Below are 10,536 nucleotides of genomic sequence, written 5' to 3'. Positions count from 1 at the left end.
GTTGCCCTAATTGGGCTAGGTATCTTGCTACCTGACAGACTTCCTTTCCAGACCTGCTTACTTATTGTCCACTGCTCTGATCAGACTCCCCTTCCCTAATTGGCTTGTTGTTCCAAAAAAATAAAATAAGGTATGATGATGACCTACATTAATATCACAGTGGTCCTTAACTTTAAATAAATATCATTGAAATGAAACAATGATAAGTACAATCAACATTATGCATTAGTTGTAACCAAGCTATAGATAATTATAATTAAAACTTTAGTAACCTATATTGGTTCCACAACAGTTTAATAGGGTTGTTACACCCTAACAATATTGATCACTTTAGTATTGATAATGTAGCTACAAGTTAATCCTAACAAATTCTGCAATTGCTATTATTACCCTATAGTATCATAAATCATCAACTTCAATTAACAATTGATCCCATATAATTTTTATCAACTCACAAAATAATTGGCTAAGAATTTTGTTATACTAGTGTTGCCCTAATTGGGCTAGGTATCTTGCTACCCTGACAGACTTCCTTTCCAGACCTGCTTACTTATTGTCCACTGCTCTGATCAGACTCCCCTTCCCTAATTGGCTTGTTGTTCCAAAAAAATAAAATAAGGTATGATGATGACCTTGTTTAAGATTCGTTTCCAAAATCGGGACCTGAAGCTCTTGGCCTTGCAACCCTCAACCATGCAGTTGTCTGCGAACTACAGTTGCCTACAATTGTCTGCGACCTACAACCTATAGTCCCACAATGTTGTCTCATTGTTTTTTCATCACTTTTTTTCCCTTCTACTCTCCAACAGGCTGCATATTGAATCCTTGTTCGCTACTTGTACAAAGAACAAAAAGGGGAAGCTCTACTCTCATAATAAGGGCCTCATTGTACTCAATTTCCCCTTGGTGTTTCCCAAAAGATTACCAAAAATTCATTGCATATGATACTTTTTTATTGTAGCCCTAGGAAGACTTATGTTTCTCTAAAACATATCGCAGTGTAGAATTTCTTTGCTAATAAGATAAATCCCAATTGCTTAGGAGAGAATGTTGTGCCAAAACAATAAGCAGTGTCTAGGTAGGGTGGGATCAACTCCACTAAAACTAGACAAGGGATTAGCTAGGATGGGATCACATCCATTGAAACTAATCAAGAAGAAGGGGTCTTAAAACCCTTAGAACCTCAAATTCAAGAAAATCAAAGATATTCCGATCCAAATTGATGATAATCAAATGACTCCAACTCCTTTATTTATAGATTTCCCCATGGGTATTTTCTCCTTTAATCAAATGTAAGAGTTCATGTGCAACCCCCAATTTGGTCTTTTTGCACCAGCTATCCCAAAAATTTACCCAATTTTTCCCCAGACATTGGATAATTGGGTTTTCCCATTTATCAAACACTATAGCCTACATGGTTGGATAGGATAATTCGTCCTCCTGTAGGCAATTAATCAATTGGGGACATTCCATAATCTTTCTTTTGAATTAGACGAGGATCAACTTGGACTGGGACTGGGACTCCACTAGACCTAGAAGCTATGATCATTCGACTTTGGTAGCAAATAATATGAGCACAGTACAAACAGTGCAAATGTTCACACATGAGAACACAAGAGAGAAAATATGCAAGCGTTAGAGAGGAGATTGTGGAAAGTTACATATATCTTCATGCTCATTTATATTAAGAAATATATATAGAGTACCATACTATGGGAGAGAGTGATCAAGTTTGACCATGTATTTAATAAAATACATGGAAGTGGGTGAGTGATTGATTTACACCATGTCACCCAAAAATATAAGGATAAATTACAAAATAAAAATGTATACATATAGTACATGTTCATACACAGTGTCATTAGGTTGTCAACAACAATATGTTGAGAGAAAAATTTACCTACACGCCGATTCACTGTTCCATTTGTTTCATTTACCCTAAATTATGGCTCTAGAGTGACCTTAAGTCCAAGACTCCTTGTAACAGTTTAATTTATAGAACTATGTGAACTACTAGAGTCAATGAGAATGAATAATCTTATTTTCTTGATGAATCCTAACCTCCCAAGGTTTGATTTTGATATACTCCCATAGAAGCTGCAGAATAAATCTATACTTCATTTTCTTCCACTGTAGGATTGTCATTGTTGTGTACATCAATCTGCTCTTCTTTGAGCGCAATGTCAACATCCTTATTCTATGTAGTTTTTAACTCTTCAAGTTTGTCAATAAGTACTATTCAATGTAGCTGTAGCGGCTTTTGACATATGTCATTTTCTTCATTTTTCACCACACCTTCAAGCACAAGCCATCATCAAGCCTTCTCTGATACTTGTTGGATGTGAGCATTAACATAGGTGTAAAGCTGGTATGGCCCTGAAAATAACTTTTATAATATTTTCCAGCCAAAGAATAGGACTAATCATCTCATCCTCTCGAAGTTGCACTTGCAAATGTTGATTATGATGTAATGGAAACCTTGTTCTCCTTTTCACGACTCCTTCCCATGGAACATTCTCTGAAATCCTTGGTGAAAGCATCATCCATATCCATATTATGTGAGACAACTACAATGTCAAAGGTTGTGACTCTGTGAGTTTGTTGACATGACAGTTATGGGAGCAATATAAGACTCGTAGTCCTAGTTTGTGGGAGGAGTCTTCCAACCCATGTTGTGGAGTGAATTAGAAGTCACAGAAGTTAGAAGATTCACAACTTATTGTTAGATACCTTGCAAGGCACCCTTGTGGAAATTAGAGTTCTACATCAGTACAACAACCAAAATACCACACTACCCAATATGAAAAGTACACCCCCAGACAATTGTCTAAGATGAAGTTGAACAGTCAAGGAATTTGGCCTCTCAATTTCTATGTCTATTGAGATTTCATTCAATTACAAAATTGGTGTATGGATGTATGAGTAAACGGAAACTTGTAAAAGATGTGATCTTTTGTAAACAATTTTTTTGGACATGAAGTTTTTGTTTACAAAATTATGGGTGTAAATTTGTAAATATGTGCATAATGTTATGGTTTACTCTTTATCTATTGTTTGAAATCTTGTTCCGTGGAATAACAAAAAGGGAATTATTAAGCTCAATCCCATAACACCTTGAAAAATCCTTCAAGCCACAAATCTTAAAGCACTTTAATGATTAATCCATGAGGCTAAAGACCATGGGAAAACAAAATTTGAGACCAATTATCAAATCTTACATTAAAGAAATACACAATTTTAAACTTTGCAAGGAAAAGTAGACCATAAATGATTACTATGTCTTTTTTCAGATTATAGAGGCACTGGCATGGAGAAATGGATTGAATTCGTGGATTAGAACATGAGATTTCCAATTTGGGGATATTTCTACCTTTTTTGCACATAGTAAGCAGGACATATAAATTCCTCTTCAGAATTATGTGAAATTTGTCCCACTAGAAATTAGAGATTCTAAGTTTTCCAACAAGATATGATCTTACCAAAAATAGGATATTTAACATGCCCAAAATTGATTGGTGGAAAATAACCTTTGTGTCTTTTTCAGCTTCTTGTGTCTGAACAACATTGAACTAGAATTGAATCTTATTCCATGGAAAAAGTACAAATTTTGTCAATAATTTTGGCATGTTAACTATCCATTTTATTGAGAAGTGACAAAAGTATGGCTTGTTGAAGTTGCACGCAGTTTCCTGAAGAGAGTTGTGAAATGAAAAATAAACGTTGTGAAGTTGAAAAGACCTGCAACCACTTTTTTTGGAATCACAAGAAAGTACTAGGGTGATGGTTAGGACCTACAACCTACCCTTGTAGAATTTACCAAGTTTCAATTATGTTACCCACCAGAATGGGTAACCCTATGGGTGAAAACTTTTCTCCCATTCTTCACATCCAGTGGGCCAAACATGCAACCCTTGACACTAGTCGATGACATGTTGTTATATCTATGCCACCTACATCAATCATATACTCCTCATCCATCCAGCAAGAACACAAGGACGAAGGTGAGCTTCCAATCAAAAGGCATTGTTGCCACACAATCTAGCAAGGGTCATAGAAGTCGTACCAAAGGAACAACTACTAGACCTAATGACAATAGTGGGACAAAGGCCCAGTGTCACCTCATTCAATGTCCCCTGCTCTTTACAAACTTTCACCGATTGGAGGAGTCTCGATATTAGGGAAATCACTCAAATGATAAGGCCAATATAAAGGTGCAAATTTATTTCTAATGCCCATTAAAAGGAGAGGCTCAGATAATGGCTTGCTTACTTCAAAAGCAAGATCAAGGGCTCTCCGAGAAAGGCTTATGGGGAGGATGCCGCTACCTGGGAGGAAAGGATAGTCAATATAATGGATACACCTAAATCAAAGCTTCCCAAGGGAATAAAAGGACCTCTCTTAAGGTTTTGTGAGATAGTGATCATACAAATATTTGGGACCACAAAAGAGAGCTAGGGAATCCTAGCAAGACCTATGGTTTGCAAAATCAAAAGAAAAATAAGACACCTAGGTCAATCAAGGATAATATAGGTCATGAATGATCAAGTTCCAACGAGTTTTCAAGAGTGATTGACCTATGGAAAATCGTTAAAAGAAGCATAGGAGAAGAATTGATGTTAGAGCTAGGGCTCAAGGTTTCTCCAAATCTAGCCACGTGATTTGCTTCAAAAATTTTGGACACTTATAGGAGAACCTACCGTAGTAGCATGCCAACTCGCTAGGGAAGGATACCACTCTAACGAATTTGCAGAAGGCCCTCGAAGACCTTCTAGGTTTAGGGAAGAAAATGGAAAAAGTGGAAGGAATAGGTTTAGGGGTGATCAACTAGGATTAGGACCTACTTCCTTGACAATTGGGAGAAATAGAATCAAGATTTACCTTGATTGAAGGGACTTTGCTCTATCAAGGAGTCCTATGCAACTTTTCGCTAACACTAATGAGGTAGCTACCCAGTAATAAAGTAATGTATACTTTGTTTTAGCAAGAGATGATGAATTTTCAAGGTTTTCGAGATAACGCAAGCCTCTAAGAACATTCATTCACTTTATCTTGACATGTAATGCATGCAATACTTCAAAATCCCAGTGTTTTCATGGATTTGCATTTAAATTAGGACACATTGAGATCGTGCCAAGACATTTTATACATTAATCTTGTAACAAGTAAAGAAATATCACTTTCAAGAGAAAGATAATATATCCATCCATCATATCTGCAATTAGAAGCTCGAAAACAAGAATAGCAAAAATCCAAACATCAAAATGCATCAACAACTTCTAATTTTGTCCATCAATTGTAGGTCCGAATTCTTTTACAAGAAAAATCCCAATCCAAATGATGATGATTTACAAATGAGGATTCCTTATTTTTATATGAGCCTCAAGGGGTTTGATTTAGTCTAATTAGCCTAATAAGCCTTTAAAAACAACTTTAATGTGAAAAATAACAATCTAATTAGTGACTATCCCACCAAATAGCTCAAAAGTACTCAAAAAGCATTCATAATGATGCAAAAATAATAGAATAATGGTGCAAAAGGGTCGTTGGAAGCCTAGATAAGTCCTCCATGTGCCAAGCTAAAGAGGAGGGCTCTCATAATGATGGCAAAGGGGTTGGCCCCTTGGTTTCCAAGCAAAACATTGTGGTTCTCCCAAGTGGTTGTGGGGCACAAAGGATCGTCTCATGGGTCTCCAATTTAATGGTGATACTCCATCAATGAGGGCTAGGATGATGATATAATCCCTCCCATGTCTCCCCAGCTGAGACAAGACTCCATACGAGCCTTGGATCAACTTTCAAGTGTTTGGTGCAAGCTTGTGGCCAGCTAGGGCACAAGTAAATATAGTTTGGTGTTGAAGAATCCCATGGCATTGTAATCAATACTCTGCTATGGTGGAGGCCCATGGCTCTCAACGCTCACCCTACAAGTTCCATCATGACCCTCTGGAAGGCTTGGATCTCGTATAAGGAGGCCAAACCTAAGATGAAGACCCACCTGCAATATTGTATAAGATCCAATGTGTCTCCTCACCTTCCAGTGCAATAATTCATTATTGCAATTGAGTAAATAAGCTTGCAAACCGGGTGCAAAAGTGGACACTTCATAGTGGCATGCTCTTCCAAATGGGCTTTAGAAGGTGCAGGTGTTTCCTTGCTCAAGAAGGGAGGTTAATAAAGGACCCTATTTGGTGGTTTCAACATTTAAGGGAGTGGCATGTCCATGGTTCATTCATCAAATGGCAGGTGCCACGTGAAATAATAGTGGGATGGAGTGGGGTAGCAGGGAAGGCTCCAAGCCATCATGACCCTATGGAGGGCTTGGATCCCTTATAGGGAGGCCAAAACTTAGATGAAGACCCACCTGTGATCCTGTATAAAATCCAATGTGTCTCCTCAACTTCCAGTAAAACAATTCATTAATGCAGTTGAGTAAATAATCTTGCAAACCGGGTGCAAAAGTGGACACTTCATAGTGGCATGCCCTTCCAAATGGGATTTAAAAGGCACGTTTTTCCTTGCTCAAGAAGAGAGGTTAATAAAAGACCCTATTTGGTGGTTTCAACCTCTAAGGGAGTGAAAATTCCATGGTTCATCCATCAAATGGCAGGTGCTATGTGAAATAATGGTGGGACAAAGTGGGGTAGCAGGGAAGGCTCCAAGCCACATGCCATGGTACAAGGATAGCTATAACGAGGAAAGCACACACATTGGGTGTATAGATGTAGGAGGGAGCAATCTTGGTACATGAGTTACCAAGACCTTTGTTTTTCCACCTTTCTTCATATTCATTTTTCCTTTTCTTTTAGCTGCTCGGGGCTCGACGGGATGAGAGCATGATGTGTATGATAGAGCAGTGATTAGCCCCTTAAGATTGGACAGTTCATCCCCCACCAGGGGTTGGGACAATCATGGGCTCCTTAATGATGTAGGGGGGTGGAATAGGGGTCCTAGGAACCAGGGTGATGGCCATAATGATAAGGGGTAGAGCTTGTGTTTGGCCTTTGCCCACATGCTAAATTTTAATGTGTTGGCAATAGCACATTTCCTGTTGTAAGTGGCCAAATTATGTTTTTAACATTCTTTTTAGCTACATCAACCTCCAAGGAATTGTTCTAGGCCCGAACCAAAGTTTGGACAAGGGGTGGGGGAGGCTAAGTCCTTGTGGACCTAATTGACAAATGTGGACCTAGATAGGAAATGAGTGAAAAGGGGTTATAATGAGTGGAGGGGAGTGATACGTATGATGTTGGGAAGTGGTACCGCGCAACCAAAATTGAGGTTTCCCATGTAGTGCCACGCCTAAAGCTAATAGCCAATAAAGGAGATCCCACAAGACTAGGATACGTGATTAACCACCAAGTTGGGACAAGGGAAAAATAATACAATCCAAGCCCATTCTTTCGTCCAAATACCCCCACTAATCCATGTCCAAAATGTCTCTTATTTTGATTAGTCAAAGATAGGATAAAGTTTCATTAGGATATAAGTACCACTTTATTAAACTTAAATAAAAAAAAGTTCAAGGTAAATCTCACTTTGAACTAGCCCATTGCTTTAATTTTCTTTCATCGATAGCTTTTCCATCTGGGTTTAAGGGCATTCAAATTTTCTAGGCACTATTTTTTTCATAATTTTTCCCCTTTGCTCATAATTTCATCTCTAAGAAGCATATTTTTTGGGCTTTATCGTGCTCTATATTCAATTACATAATGAATCTTTATCCATCCTATCCTGGGCGGTATTTGATTGATTTGTTGTTAATAGAGGTGGAGGTGGCTTAGAGAAAGACAATGATTCTCGTTGGTACATCACGGGTAGCAGCTACAACCTCAAACTCAGCTCAACTCTTCTTATACTTTGCAAGAATTAATATGAGCATCCACACTTTAATTTTAGGATGAGAATAGAGAAATGTACAATAATTATGAAAGCCATAGGTTGCTATAGCCTAATTTGGGTTCTTTGAAATTTTCTTAGCTTTTAAATTTATGTCTCTTTTATTTGGTCTTTCTATTATTATGTTTGAAATGTATTGGATTCAGGTTATTTAAATATTTTAACAATATTTAAAACCAATTAAATTTTTTAGGGTGATAATAGAGAGATACACAAATAGTATGGAAGCCATGGGTTGCTATAGCCTAGTTTGTTACTAGTTCTTGAAATTTTTTTAGCTTTTAAATTCATCTCTCTTTTATTTGGATTTTCTATTGTTATGTTTGAACATAATGAATTTAGGTTATTTAAAACAAATTAAATTTACATTGAAATCTTCTTTAATTTTCAGCTCACATCTTGGTTATCTATTTGTTGCAGATGGTTTGTTTCATTGAGCACCGATAAGTGGAATAGAAAGTGGATTGTCCGTCTTTATAAAACAAACTCCATCGGAGGTGCTTATTGGTTTTGAAATATATTTATCATTACTATCTCTATCTATGTGTATTTCAACCTAATACTCCCCAATTTCTTTTCCTTGCAGCGAAGAAGAGCACATTACAAGAAAGATGAGTTGTAGAGGGAGCATATGCAATTTTTTGTTTGTTGTTTTCTACATATTTTTGTTTTGTTGAGTTTGAGCATGGCCATGCTTTGTGTTGTTTATTGTGTGTCGTACTTGTGTTCCTTTATTTTTCTTTTTTCCCTCGTTTTTTTTTAGTTTGGTCTTGGTTTGGAGAGAAATGAAGGCAACATGATGGAGGTTATTGTTCATAAATCAAGGTAATTCACCTTACCTATATGCATTGTATTTTGCTTACTTTACTTAAAATCACCTCTGGATAAATTGTCACTCAATTTGTTTGTTATTTAATTTATTATATGTTTTATTTTGTTCTCATGCTCAACTATATAGATCTTCTTTCTTTAGTTACCAACTATAGCTCTACAACTCTACAATATAAGAAGTTCAAATGGTAAAGATACCCTAGACACTACAAACGTGGAACAGGGGATGGGTGAGCAATGCTTTTCTCCTACAGAATAATGTTGTCCTTTAATTCTTATTATAATGTTGATCAACATATAATGATTCCATAAGTGTTGGCACTAGGAAAGGGCAGGTAGGTATTTGTATGGTTAATTCATCACTTTGTTTATTTATTATTTAGTTTTTTCCATAATTTATTCATGATCTTGTATAAAATTTTAATTTGTGTAGTGAGTGACTACAAATGTAGAGTCTAAAAAGGCTAAGTGGAGAAGATACCTTAGGCAATGTAGAAGCAACACAGAGGTATGTTTGCTATTATGAATAATTATTGCGTTTAATTCTAAAGTTTAATTTTTTATAACGATTCTAATGTTTTATTATGTATATGTTGTAGATGGCTTGTTCCATTGATCATTGATAAGTGGTACAAAGTGGATTGTCCGTCTTTATAAAATAAACTGCATGGGAGGTATTTATCGGTTTTGAAATATGTTCATCATTTCTATCACTATCTATGTGTATTTCAACCTAACTAACTCCATTTTTTTTTCCTTTTAATGAAGTAGAGCAGATGTTTAAAATTTTTTGTTTGTTGTTGTCTACATATTTTTGTTTTGAGCATGGTCATACTTTCTATTGTTTGTCGTGTGTCATACTTGTTTTCTTTTGTTTTACATTTTTCTCATTTTTTGTAATTTAGTCTAAGTTTGGATCGTTGGATGTAAAAGAGGAAAGGAAGACAACATGCAGAGAAACTGAAAGAGGTGAGATGGAGGTTAGTGTTAATAAATGAAGGTGATTCACCTTACCTATATGCAGTGCACTTTACTTAAAATTACCTATGGTTATTTTGTCACTCAATTTGCTTGCTTTTTAATTTATTATGTTTTGTTTGTGTTCTCATTTTCAATTTTATAGATCTGCGTTGTGTAGTCACCAAATACAACTCTACAGTATAGGAAGGTCAAATGTTGGAGATACTCTAGACACTACAAATGTGGAACATGGCATGGGTGAGCAATGCTTTTCTCCTACAAAATAATTCTTTCATTTAATTCCCTATTATATTGTTGATCAAAATATGAATATTCCATAGGAGTTGGCACTGGGCAAGGGCGGGTAGGTATGTGTATGGTTAATTCATCACTCCTTTTATGTTTTATTTAGTTTCTTCCATCGTTTATGGATGATCTCATATAAAATATTACTTTGTGCAGTGAGTGACTGTAGATGTAGTCTAAGAAAGTTGAGTTGAAAAGATACCTTAGGTAATATAGATACAACACAGAGGTATGTTTGCTATTACGAATAATTATTGTGTTTAACACTACGGTTTAACTTTTGTAACAATGCTAATATTTTGTTATGTATTTGTTGCAGATGGGTTGTTCCATTGAGCACTATTAAGTGAAATAAAAAGTGGATTGTTTTATAAAACATACTCCATGGGAGGTACTTATTGGTTTTGACATATGTTTATCATTACTATTACTATCTTTGTGTGTTTCAACCTAATTCTCCCCAATTTCTTTTCCTTGCAGTGAAGGAGAAAAACAAGGAGAGCACATTGCAGGAAAGATGATTTGTAGAGAGGGTGTTCGCAA

The sequence above is a fragment of the Pinus tabuliformis genome, chromosome 8 (genome assembly GCF_031772625.1).
Source record: "Pinus tabuliformis cultivar Carrire ecotype Pingquan chromosome 8, CPIR1, whole genome shotgun sequence".
NCBI classification, from domain to species: Eukaryota; Viridiplantae; Streptophyta; class Pinopsida; order Pinales; family Pinaceae; genus Pinus; species Pinus tabuliformis.
Note: the sequence above shows the minus strand (reverse complement) of the source record.